This window comes from Pristiophorus japonicus, chromosome 5, assembly GCF_044704955.1.
Source record: "Pristiophorus japonicus isolate sPriJap1 chromosome 5, sPriJap1.hap1, whole genome shotgun sequence".
NCBI classification, from domain to species: Eukaryota; Metazoa; Chordata; class Chondrichthyes; family Pristiophoridae; genus Pristiophorus; species Pristiophorus japonicus.
In genome coordinates, this window is record NC_091981.1 from 248,107,969 (window position 1) to 248,122,144 (window position 14,176).

At 45.4% G+C, this 14,176-nt stretch overlaps 1 protein-coding gene across 5 annotated transcripts in view; it reads right to left on the reverse strand.

Moving 5' to 3' along the window:
- znf438 (zinc finger protein 438) overlaps positions 1–14,176 on the reverse strand; it is a 345,274-nt gene that overhangs the window by 275,456 nt on the left and 55,642 nt on the right. The gene's annotated exons all lie outside the window — the stretch shown is intronic.

Consider the following 14,176-nt stretch of genomic DNA (forward strand, 5'->3'; position numbering starts at 1 on the left):
ATGGTACATCAGTCATTGAAGGTTGGCATGCAGGTACAGCAGGCGGTTAAGAAAGCAAATGGCATGTTGGCCTTCATAGTGAGGGGATTTGAGTACAGGGGCAGGGAGGTATTGCTACAATTGTACAGGGCCTTGGTGAGGCCACACCTGGAGTATTGTGTACAGTTTTGGTCTCCTAACTTGAGGAAGGACATTCTTGCTATTGAGGGAGTGCAGCGAAGGTTCACCAGACTGATTCCTGGGATGGCGGGACTGACATATCAAGAAAGACTGGATCAACTGGGCTTGTATTCACTGGAGTTCAGAAGAATGAGAGGGGATCTCATAGAAACGTTTAAAATTCTGACGGGTTTAGACAGGTTAGATGCAGGAAGAATGTTCCCAATGTTGGGGAAGTCCAGAACCAGGGGTCACAGTCTAAGGATAAGGGGTAAGCCATTTTGGACCGAGATGAGGAGAAACTTCTTCACCCAGAGAGTGGTGAACCTGTGGAATTCTCTACCACAGAAAGTTGTTGAGGCCAATTCACTAAATATATTCAAAAAGGAGTTAGATGAAGTCCTTACTACTAGGGGGATCAAGGGGTATGGCGAGAAAGCAGGAATGGGGTACGGAGGTTGCATGTTCAGCCATGAACTCAATGAATGGCGGTGCAGGCTCGAAGGGCCGAATGGCCAACTCCTGCACCTATTTTCTATGTTTCTATGTTTCTTGTGTCACTGCTACTGGTGCACAGTGCTTAGCCTACCATGGTTTGAAGTGGAGTCCTTGCTCTTTTATATCTTATTCTCTCTGCCTCCAAACTTATTGACTGGAAATCCCGGCCTCCCCGGGTCCATTTTGAGTGTGTACGGACCTGGGAAGGCATCGCAAAAGCCGGTTTTCAGCGCGCAATGTGCATGCACTGAAAACCGGCTTTTCCGATCGGTTAAGCACCAGCTTGACAGATCCTTCCCATCCCCACAGCCAGGACATTCGCATGGGCAAGATTGTGGTATTTACCCATGTCTTGCCCAACGGATGTCCTGAAAACTCTTGCGCCTGATAAAAACAGGCGCATAGCCTACTTTTACAGACGTGAGTTTTAAAACATACATAAACATAATAAAATAACATTTTTTAAACATTTTAGTGTTAAAAACCCTGCCCACTACGGCAAGTTTATTTTAAACCATAATTTAAAAAACTTTTTTTTTTTAAATCCGAAAAATATATATTTTTTTTAATAAGACATTAATAACTAATTTAAATTAATCTTAAATATGTAGTGTATTTTTTCTATTTTTTTTAAATAGTGTTTTGGTGTTTGGGGGCTGTATCTCAATCATAATAATGGGAACTCCTACTTACGGAGCTTGATTGGCTGCCCAGAGCCATGTGACTCCAGCTCACGGACGTCCCGACGTGCACGCGCTCCGACACGCAGTGAGTGAAGACCTCAAGACTGGGATCGCTGGCGGGCGCAGCAGGATAAGGTAGGTGCGCATCTTTTTTCCCTTTTTCAGTCATTCGCCCGCGGGAAGACCTCAACCGGGATTCCTAAGCCGATATCCCTCTGTGAACTCATTCACCTCCTTTCTCCAATACTGTTTTAGTTTATAATTGCTCTTTTCTACATCGAGTTGTATTACAGTCTGATTAACTGTTCAGTTGCATGGTTGTTATCCAGCTCTGATTTCTGTTCATTTTCACAAATACACGATTAATGAGATGTCAGGAGTTTAGCTGGCTGGTTATAAATAGGTGATGAAGGTGCCAGCAGGCCATTGAAAATCAGGAGCCAGCTAACGGGTCTAGCCGTTATTTGTGCATTAGATCTCCAGCAACGTAGTAGTTCCTGGGAAGTGCAGTTTCATCAGGCTAAACATTGAGTCAGCTCGTCAATTTTGGCCTGCAATCCCTTCTGGGAATATAGGGGATGAGCATCAGCAAGTATCATGAGGCTTTTGAGCATGGAATTAGTTGGGGGTTACGAGCATGGGGGTTGTATCTGGAGTGTGGGGTATTCAGAGGTTCAGCAGATGCATCATGTTATTGTGGAGGCAGGGCAAAACGTACTTAGATCCATGTTGATAAGTACGTTTATGACATCTCCAACCACCTCCCCCCTCCCCCGTCACCCCCGACCATCAAATGAATGGAATTATGAATACAATTACCAAAACATCAATAAAAATCCAACAGAATTTGACTGTCGTCACTATTCCCAGAGAGATCCCCCAGATGTCCTGAAAATTACCAATTAGGAAAGAGAATAGACACAAAGGATAAAGCAGTGACAGGATCGGTCCAAGTCAGCATGGATTTATGAAAGGGAAATCATGCTTGACAAATCTTCTAGAATTTTTTGAGGATCTAACTAGTAGAGTGGACAAGGAAGAACCAGTGGATGTGGTGTATTTGGACTTTCAAAAGGCTTTTGAGAAGGTCCCACACAAGGCATTGATTGGTGTGCAAAATCAAAGCACATGGTATTGGGGATAATGTACTGACATGGATAGAGAACTGGTTGGCAGACAGGAAGCAGAGTCGGGATAAACTGGTCCTTTCCAGAATGGCAGGCAGTGACTAGTGGGGTGCCGCAGGGCTCAGCGCTGGGACCCCAGCTATTTACAATATATATGAATGATTTAGATGAAGGAATTGAGAGTAATATCTCCAAGTTTTCAGATGACATTAAGCTGGGTGGCGGTGTGAGCTGTGAGGAGGATGCGAAGAGGCTGCAGGATGACTTGGTCAGGTTAGGTGAGTGGGCGAATGCATGGCAGATGCAGTATAATGTGGATAAATGTAAGGTTAGGCACTTTGGTGGCAAAAACATGAAGGCAGAATATTATCTGAATGGCGGCAGATTAGGAAAAGGGGAGGTGCAACGAGACCTGGGTCACATGGTACATCAGTCATTGAAGGTTGGCATGCAGGTGCAGCAGGCGGTGAAGGAGGCAAATGGCATGTTGGCCTTTATAGCTCGGGGATTTGAGTATAGGAGCAGGGAGGTCTTGCTGCAGTTGTACAGGGCCTTGGTGAGGCCTCATCTGGAATATTGTGTTCAGTTATGGTCTCCTAATCTGAGGAAGGATGTTCTTGCTATTGAGGGAGTGCAGCGAAGGTTCACCAGACTGACTCCCGGAATGACAGGACTGACATATGAGGAGAGACTGGATCGACTGGGCCTGTATTCACTGGAGTTTAGAAGGATGAGAGGGGATCTCATAGAAACATATAGAATTCTGACGGGACTGGACGTTAGATGCAGGAAGAATGTTCCCGATGTTGGGGGAGTCCAGAACCAGGGGTCACAGTCTAAGGATAAGGGGTAAGCCATTTAGGAAAGAGATGAGGAGAAACTTCTTCACTCAGACTTGTTAACCTGTGGAATTCTCTTCCGCAGAGAGCTGTTGATGCCAGTTCGTTAGATATATCCAAGAGGGAGGTGGATATGGCCCTTACGGCTAAAGGGATCAAGGGTTATGGAAAGAAAGCAGGAAAGGGGTACTGAAGTGAATGATCAGCCATGATCTTATTGAATGGTGGTGCAGGCTCGAAGAGCTGAATGGCCTACTCCTGCACCTATTTTCTATGTTTCTATGATCCAACGAGGAAGATGAGTTTTCCAGTGGCTAGACAAAGGCAACAGACTCAATGGTTTGATAGTCACAACATTGGCTCAATATATGCACAATGTACATCATATAGAAAACTGTAGAAAACCAGTTTAACTTTCAATGGGTTGAACAACCTCAATTCGCAAAAGAAAATCGACTTTAGCTTACAGTACCAATAAAGCAATCTTGTGAAGTGTCTAACTGCATTTTAACCTTTCCTGGTCTCAGTTAATTTTTAAACAAAGAGCATGTGGATGTATATTTGACAGTCTTCCTGAAGCCTAATAACATTGGTCTCCTTTGAAAATGCAGAGAGAGTTGTGCACAACATCTTCCCAAACAAGGTAAATTTAGTTGTCTTCAATTGAAAAGCCATATGGAAGGTACACAAGTCTTTCTCCCTGGAGAGTTGTCCAGTTCAGTCCTCGTCATTATAGTTAACCCTATATATTCCACAAACTGTTTTCAAATGCACAGCATTGCAGTCAGCATACAAGAGAAATAACAGATAATGTTTCAGTGAAGATGTTTCAACAGAACTGAAGAGTCACACCTGATACATTAACCATTCTTTCCCTTGCGAAAATTGTACATTTTCAGCACTTCGCTTGTTTTTGTTCAGATTTCAAGCATTTGTGTTTTTTTCTTTCTATCTTTTTGCAGTCCTCACTCTGTTGTTAAAATGTGGTTATTTTAAGTACAGCATCTATAAAGTATTCCATTTCTACAGCCTCTCCCTTGGGAAGTGGTAACCTGAGGAGCAGTAGTTGCAGTTCTTTCCTTTGACGGTTTCTTCCAACCTTCTCTCTTGGTTTCAGTAAAACACACTGAAAATCTTTTCCTTCCTACAGTAGGGATTTGTAAAGCATCGTCATCCTGCTGTGTTGACATATTGCTGAACAGTCACAGAGTCCCCAATGCTGACAGGACCGTCCTTTTCTGAATCATCTCAAATAGAGCAAATACTTGCATTTTCTGTACTTGTACAAAATATGCACAGGTTGCATTTCCTGAATAAAATTCAGACTGTCACCACAAAGCAGAAACTGAAACTTTTGTTTTTAAGAAGGGTACAAACATATTCCCTTTTACTCCTGTCTCGGCCACCAAACGCCACACACACCTCCTGTAAAAGCATGGCCAATTTGTCCTCAGACATCAAGGGAATGCTGCTGTTGACCCAGCTGCTGGAGACACAGGACAGCAGCTCAGGGGTAACTCTATACAATTCCAGAGTAAAACCATGCTGACATCCTTCCACTCTGTAGTGCCGAACAGTGAAGGTTCCAACAGCAGTGAAACCACCTGTATATCACAATTGCTTAGATGGCAGTGGCGGGTGGATTTGAGTGAAGTATATCAGAAAACTTTAACTCGTGAGGCACTTCATATGTAAAGCTTTTATTTTAATAACCGCCATTGTGTCAATTTAATTTGCACTATTTAGGTCTAGAATTTTTTTTGATTCTTATGTTTCATCAATTATTAATTATCATTTATTTTATTTGCTTTCCTTTATTCTCAGTAAAGAAAGACAGACTTGCATTTATATAGCGCCTTTCACAACCGCCAGCCGTCTCGAAGTGCTTTATGGTCAATTAAGTACATTTTAGGGTGTAGTCACTGTTGTAACGTGGGAAACGTGGCAGCCAATTTACGCACAAGCAAGCTCCCACAAACAGCAATGTGATAATGACCAGATAATCTGTTTTTATTATGTTGACTGAGGGATAAATATTGGCCAGGAGAATGGGGCTAACTCCCCTGCTCTTCTTTGAAATAGTGCCATGGGATCTTTTACATCCACCTGAGAGGGCAGACGGGACCTCGGTTTATCGTCTCATCCAAAAGATTGCACCTCCGACAGTGCAGGACTCCCACAGCACTGCACTGGAGTGTCAGCCTAGATTTTTGTGCTCAAAGTCCCTAGCGAGGGACTTAAACCCACAATCTTCTGCCTCAGAGGCGAGTGTGCCACACTGAGCCACAGCCGACACACAAAACCTTTAACTTCCTTCAAGAATTAATTGGGTTGCACTTTTTGGACACTGAATTTCTTACTTTACTTTTGCTGTTGCATTCTCTATTACTTTATTAAATCTTCTGTTATGTTCAGTTTCTCATTTTCACCAGTATATTGACTTTTAAATAAAATGATTTGATATTAATCCCTCAGACTGCAGTGGTGCAGAATTTTGATGTCTATTCTTGTTTGGAGTTTTCAGTTGGCTGCAGAATTGTCCTTTGTGTTGTACATAGCTCAGCTCATCTTTAAACTCTTTACAAACCTACTGAAAAAAAATCTTCACTGCTCATTTTTTTTTTCCTACAGACCCTGGGTTCTTGACCCAGCAGGATCAATAGTATCTCAATATTCAGTACCTGGTTGAAGTTACAACCCAGGCTTGTCTGTTACTTAGCTTTGGGCCAGGAGACCAGCAGGAGTCAGGGCTTTGATGCAGAGGGAATTAAGCTCACAGCATTTTATCCAATATCGTCTCATTTTCATAACAGAAAAAGCTGGGTCGTATTTGTTTTATTGAGAACTTGAAGAAATAAAATAAACTGACCTATCAGAATCTAAACTCTCACTTTTGCCAAACTAAATACGGGGCCGCTCCCTTATTTGCCATTTGCTGTTCTATGGCGGGACAGATGAGGAAGCAAGGCATGTCCCTGCCATCATGACATATAATCAGGGTTCCACTATTTTTTTGTTGTTTGTATAATAATTCAAAATTGAAAATAAACTTTTATTAAAATATTTAACTTGTCTAAAAATGTTTCAAGGGTTCTCTTCTGTGGTACAATTTGACTTATGGGGATAGGTTGAGTAAGTTGGGCCGATACTCATTCAGAAGAATGAGAGGTGATCTTATTGAAACATATAAGATAATGAGGGGGCTTGACAAGGTGGATATTTCCACTCATAGGGGTAACTAAAACTTGGGGGCAGTCTCAGAATAAGGGGCCACCCATTTAAAACTGAGGAGGAGAAATTTCTTCTCTCAGAGGGTTGTAAAATCTATGGAATTCTCTGCCCCAGAGAGCTGTGGAGGCTAGGTCATTGAATATATTTAAGGTGGAGATAGACTTTTGAGCAATAAGGGAGGAATGGGTTATGGGGAACAGGCAGGAAAGTGGAACTGAGTCCATGATCAGATCAGCCATGATCTTATTAAATGGCGGAGCAGGCTCGAGGGGCCAAATGGTCTACTCCTGCTCTTATTTCTTATGTTCTTATGTAATTCTGATCTTTGATTCTCAACCATTTGTTTTTGCTCCAATCCTTTCTCCCACTGTGTTGAACTCTTGGCCGGGTGTGGCCCAACAAACACAATGAGCAAGCCTTCCAGCACCTCACTCAGGTGGCCATGCTTCATATCTCAGCACATACAATGAGTGTCAGTGGGCTATTCATCCATGTGGAGCATTACAACTGCACCCAATGTACAAATACTTGCACTTTGCACCAGAGGAACCTGGATAGCAATTACAAGTGGGAATCCCAGCTGATTTTTCCTTTCTCCAGCTCAAGGTACAGTGAGGCCACCATTTATGCTCAGCCTGATCAGCTAACTCAGCACAAACAGGAGACAAAACCAGACCTTCCTAATCTGGACGGTTAGGTACCAGATCTAGACACTGAGTTTTTGTACTGAGCCATAAGGGAAACCCAATTCTCAACTAGTTAGGTCTGTTTTTAATTTTTCCTTCCATGCTGGGATTATAGTGCAGGGAAAGATTTTCCTCTTTGAGCATTGTGCTAATACCAATAAAAAAAATTCCAGGTGATGGGGATCTTAGCCAAACTGCTCCTTGGCCAAATACTTCTCCAATAAGACAACGGCGCAGAATTTAGACACGAATGGAGTAATTTGGCTAATCTTTTTTTAGAAAACGGTAAATAAGTGAACAGAAAAGCTTAACTGTAAAGTTCACTAGCTTATTATAGAATGTTTATTACAAATAGGAGTAGAATCATTTGGAGAAAAAAAAACAAAGGCAGTTATTTGGCTGCCATTTACAACTATAGTCACTGCAAATTTAGTAGATTCAGTGGGTTTTATTTAGTCTAACTCTACTAAATATGACCTCTCCCAGCTATAAAACACTGGCAGAACCACTGCATAAATCTGCTCTGGTAACCCAGCTGTGTCCCGCAATAAACTCACCTTCCCTCAAGGATCATTAAAAGTTGGGTTTTTCCCCACCTTAAATACCTGGATTTTTTTTTGAGGTTCACAAATTGGTAAACACTGATTCTCTCCAAATTTTTTTTTTTTTAAACTAATTCTCCGTTCTTCACACTGAAAATCAGATTGTGAGATGCATACACAATGCATTTATGACTCCATTGAGCACTGTGTGTTTGCGACAATGTCATGAAGGCAACTGCCGCACATCTTCGGTGCCAGAACAAGTGTGTGGTGCGAGGGGTGGGGGGTTAGTTAGTGTAAGCTCTCTTTTGCAAGTCAAACTCAAAGGCCCTGAATTTGCTGGAGCGGGGCATCTCGTAGCATGCCCCGTTTGTTAGATTTTTTTTCTCACCCTTTGGCTCGAAAAAGTTTTTGTAATGCAAATTGCCGGAAGTGCGAGTTGATAACACACAACGAGCTCAATGCAGCATCTGGGACCTTGGCGAACGACGGGACCAACAGTCTATCTCCTTAACCAATGAGATTTAAGGATCGAGAAAGAAACAGGGACGACGGAAAGGGAAATAGGGTGAATTAGAGTCAAATTAGATACTGAATGGGAAATAAAGAGAAAGAAAGATTGGATTAAACGAGAGAAAACAAAGACAGAAAAGAAAACTAAGGATTTTTAAATTCAAATCTCTTTTAAAAAAATATATATATTTTTCTGGGCCGGAGAGGATGAATGCCATTGCAGCAACATAAACCTCATAATTTAAAGGATCCTTATAGTGTTAAGCACCAGCCCTAACTTTCTGCGGCATCTTTAACTAATTTTAACAGTGCAAATGCAGCAACTTCTTGAAACTCATGGGAAGGTTAACGACGAGCTCCCGTTATTTCTACAACCACCTGAACAAAATAGCATGCTCTGTGAACAGACACAATCATATATTTTCCAGGAAACAATTCATATTCATTAACCTCTGATTTCTAACAATAGACTCTCAACTCAGCAAATACTCCCCAAACATGCTAAACTATCAATGGAGGAAATGCAACTAAAGTCAGTGTTTGAAAGATAACAGAAATACACAGATTACAAGCTCAGTGAGTTTAATGACTCAAAAAGACTATTAAAAAAAAAGAAAATTGCATTTATAAAGTGCCATTCACAACCTAAGGGTGCCCCAAAGCGCTTTGCAGCCAATGAAGTACTTTTGCAGTGTCGTCACTATTTGAATATAGTAAAGCACACGCCTGCCAGAGTTTTTGAATTGCCCAGAGACCAAAAAAAGTGTCCATGAACTATGTCTGTGTCCTTTAGTACCCATTTGTTTTCTTGAGTATTTTCAATGTTCCAAATAAAAAGTGATTTTTTTTCCTGATATTCTCTGAATTTACTTGGATTTTTGGAGTCAATTGTGTTTTCCTTGATCTTGTAACAGTTTAGAAGCTGAAATGAAAACCTGCAAAACACCCAATAAAACTCAGGTTTTATAATAGGCAACAAAAGACAACTTTTAATGATCAGTACTCCTGGTTTTGGTATCACTGACCACACACTTCAACGATACAAAATGTAACTTAATTTAAAAAAAAACAATTCTACGCATGAATTACTTTATTGTACACATCTGAATCATACTGATGCACGCAGAGAAATGTTTTCCTCATCTTTAGTTAAGTTTCATGTGGCAGTAAAAGAAGCCTTGTTGATTGGTGGCAAAACTGCAGCAAAGGAAGTTAGAGCCTGATGGCTATGATATAAAAAAAACACATGCCCATTACCACCCTAAGCTCCCTTCTCCTGGTTTGTGCAACTATGCCCCTATTTTTTTTTAAAAACAGCTCAGTTTTACAATCCAGCAGTCAGTGTTTGGAAACAGTTGAGCCTAGACTCTGGTTCTAATTCACAGCATAAAGCGAAGAATATTAGCACACTCATACATATGTACGGGGTTAGGATTCTTTAATGTTCTTCAATCTTCTAGCGAGGTTATGTTGGCCATTACTGCTACTTCACACAGAGACCTATGTCACAGTGTTAGATACAATGGGCCCCAAGTTTCCACACGATAAAAAACGGGCGCCCCTCCAAGCTGGGCGCCCGTTTTTCGTGCCGAAAACGGCGCAGGAAAAAAAACGCGCGATTCTGGAGCGCCCTGCAGCTCCATGTCTACTTGGCGCGGCGCCCAGGGGGGCGGAGCCTACCACTCGCGCCAATTTTGTAAGTGGGAGGGGGCGGGTACCATTTAAATTAGTTTTTTTCCTGCCGGCAACCCTGCGCGTGCGCGTTGGAGCGTTCGCGCACGCGCAGTGTGAAGGAAACATTGGCACTCGGCCATTTTTGTAGTTCTTTGTAGCTGTTTAATTTTTGAACATTTTTTAATAAAAGCACATTGCCATCAGCACATCAGCACTGAGGCTTCTTGCAGCAGTGAGAAGGCTGCAGGAAGCCTCAGAAAGTTGAGGCAGTCGTTTCCTGACGGCCTTCCCCCCCTGCCATCGGGAAATGGCTGCTGAACTTGTGAGGCTTCCTGCAGCCTTCTCACTGTCTCCTCCCCCCCCCGCCCGCCGTCGGGAACGGCTTCCTCCTCTGCCCCCCGCGGGAACGAACGGCTGCCTCCTTCCCTCCCCCCGCCCCGGGAACGAACGGCTGCCTCCTTCCCTCCCCCCGCCCCGGGAACGAACGGCTGCCTCCTTCCCCCCCGCCCCGGGAACGAACGGCTGCCTCCTTCCCCCCCGCCCCGGGAACGAACGGCTGCCTCCTTCCCCCCCGCCCCGGGAACGAACGGCTGCCTCCTTCCCTCTGCCCCGGGAACGAACGGCTGCCTCCTTCCCCCCCGCCCCGGGAACGAACGGCTGCCTCCTTCCCCCCCGCCCCGGGAACGAACGGCTGCCTCCTTCCCCCCCGCCCCGGGAACGAACGGCTGCCTCCTTCCCCCCCGCCCCGGGAACGAACGGCTGCCTCCTTCCCCTCCCCCCACCGCGGGAACGAACGGCTGCCTCCTTCCCCTCCGCCCCGGGAACGAACGGCTGCCTCCTTCCCCTCCGCCCCGGGAACGAACGGCTGCCTCCTTCCCCCCCGCCCCGGGAACGAACGGCTGCCTCCTTCCCCCCCGCCCCGGGAACGAACGGCTGCCTCCTTCCCCCCCGCCCCGGGAACGAACGGCTGCCTCCTTCCCCCCCGCCCCGGGAACGAACGGCTGCCTCCTTCCCCCCCGCCCCGGGAACGAACGGCTGCCTCCTTCCCCCCCGCCCCGGGAACGAACGGCTGCCTCCTTCCCCCCCGCCCCGGGAACGAACGGCTGCCTCCTTCCCCCCCGCCCCGGGAACGAACGGCTGCCTCCTTCCCTCCCGCCCCGGGAACGAACGGCTGCCTCCTTCCCTCCCCCCCGCCCCGGGAACGAACGGCTGCCTCCTTCCCCCCCGCCCCGGGAACGAACGGCTGCCTCCTTCCCCCCCGCCCCGGGAACGAACGGCTGCCTCCTTCCCCCCCGCCCCGGGAACGAACGGCTGCCTCCTTCCCCCCCGCCCCGGGAACGAACGGCTGCCTCCTTCCCCCCCGCCCCGGGAACGAACGGCTGCCTCCTTCCCTCCCGCCCCGGGAACGAACGGCTGCCTCCTTCCCTCCCCCCCGCCCCGGGAACGAACGGCTGCCTCCTTCCCTCCCCCCACCGCGGGAACGAACGGCTGCCTCCTTCCCTCCCCCCCGCCCCGGGAACGAACGGCTGCCTCCTTCCCTCCCCCCACCGCGGGAACGAACGGCTGCCTCCGTCCCTCCCCCCACCGCGGGAACGAACGGCTGCCTCCTTCCCCTTCCCCCACCGCGGGAACGAACGGCTGCCTCCGTCCCTCCCCCCACCGCGGGAACGAACGGCTGCCTCCTTCCCCTTCCCCCCCCGCCATCCCCCCGCAGGAACGAACGGCTGCCTCAACTTGTGAGGCTTCCTGCAGCCTTCTCCCTGGCTGAAGCACTTTCACACAGGTAGGAAGATGGTTTATTTAATCTTTTCTTTGCTTATAAATGTTTATTCAGGTTGGATTTATTTGTATAATATTTGTATAAGTATAAATAAGGATTTATTATAGAATTTAATGACTTCCCTTCCCCCCTCTCCCCTCCCCCCTTCCCCCCCACCTCGTTCTGGACGCCTAATTTGTAACCTGCGCCTGATTTTTTAATGTGTAGACAAGGTTTTTTCAGTTCTACAAAAATCTTCATTTGCTCCATTCTAAGTTAGTTTGGAGTACGTTTTCACTGTGGATACTTTGAAATCAGGCGTCAGTGGCCGGACACGCCCCCTTTTGAAGAAAAAATTCTGTTCCAAAGTGAAACTGTTCTAACTGACTAGAACTGCAGAAAAAAAAAATGTGGAGAATTGCAATTTCTGAGATAGTCCATTCTCCACCAGTTGCTCCTAAAAATCAGGTGCAAATCATGTGGAAACTTGGGCCAATATGTCCATAAGCCCATTGAGTGGAGCCCTCAGTTTCAGAAGAAGTTGCAGTTCAGCGTGTAGAGCCAACTTTCGTAAACTTGCACAAGTTAAACTTTCCTACCTTCATACCATCTTTCAAACCAAGGGTTTGCAACAACAGTTCGCTATAAATTGCCACACGAGGATCATGACATTGTTAGGTCATGGCCAGGATTGGATTCTGGGACACTATCCGAATCGTCAAGAACAACATCTGTTGGCCTCGTTCCTGCCAGCAGCTCAGAGCAGCATGGTCAGCATGTCCCATGTTTCATTTCTAGCGCCACTTTCACTGTTGCAGCGACACTGCTGTACTGCTAAAAAGAAAGCAGATCAAGGGCACGGAAGAAAAGGAGAATAATGTAAAAAGGCAAAATCCCACCAATCTGGATTTAGATTAAAGGCGACAACAAAAAGAATATGTAACATTTAGTATGTGTCTTGGAATGAGTTTAACACAAAAAGGTTCAATAGATACTTGAAATACTGGTCCATTCATTAATTTTACTTCACCTATAATTTAATACAACCAACATGAAACTTTGTATTGAACAGCAGGCTTCATTCTGTTATGATCTATTACCCAGAGCATCAGAGCAACTTTTAGCTCATGTTTCTGAATACCTCCATGTTTCTCACTAACTCGGATCCCAAAATTAGACATGCACAGGTTCCCTGTTCACCAGTCAACTGCTGCAAACTACTGAAGAACGCAGGGGGACGTATATCAGGTCTCCTTGACACTTCGACACCTGACAAACACTCAGATGGCATGAATACAGCTTGCTATTGTCTCACTCGGTGTCTATTTTGGCTTCAACCAATGGATGATGGGATCTGCCGAGTTCACACCCAACACGACAATCAACAACATCCCTTATGGGCATAACACAATAAATAATGGAGTGTCAGCCATGGCTCAGTGGGTAGCACACTCGCCTCCGAGTCAGAAGGTTGTGAGTTCAAGTCCCATTCCAGAGCACAAAAATCTCGGCTGATGCTCCAGTGCTGTACTGAGGGAGTGCTGCACTTTCGGAAATGTCGTCGTTTAGATGAGAAATTAAACCAAGGTCATGTCTTCCCTTTCAGAGATCCCATGGCAGTATTTATATGGTGAATATTTATCCCTAAACCAACACCATTAAAAATAGATCATCACATTGCTGTTTGTGGGACCTTACAATGTGCAAATTGGCTGCCACGATTCCAACATTACAATGGTGACTATACTTCACTGACTGTAAAGCGCTTTAGGACATCCCAAGGTTGGGAAAGGCAAGTCTTTCTTTTCTTTAAATGGAGGAATGCATTTGTCTCGCCCCTCCCAATCTCTATAACCCCCCTATAGCCCTCCAAGATCTCTGCATTCTTCCAATTCTGGTCTCATGCACATCCCGATTTCTGTGAAGTGCCTTGGGACATTTTACAGTGTTAAAAGCACTATATAAATGCAAGTTGTTGTTGGGGTCCAAACTGAAATGTAGTGATTACCAGGTGAATGATTTGTGACACAGTCGTAGCGATACTGCTGGACTGCTTTGTATTGATCAGGTATATTGTTATGAGCTGGACTCTCTCATTGCAATTGGGATCTCTCTCAATGTCAACAACTTGCATTTATATAGTGCCTTTAACGTAGTAAAATGGCCCCAAGCATTTCACAGGAGTGCAATCAGACAAGAATTGACACCAAACCAAAGAAGGATATATTAGGACATGGTGACTAAAAGCTTGGTCAGAACCATAAGAACAGAAGAAATAGGAGCAGGGGTAGGCCATTTGGCCCCTCGAGCCTGCTCCACCATTTAATAAGATCATGGCTGATCTGGTCCTGGACTCAGCTCCACTTTCCTACCCGCTCCTCATAACCCTTTACTCCCTGATCGCTCAAAAATCTGTGTATCTCCGCCTTAAATATATTCAATGACCCAGCCTCCTCAGCTCTCTG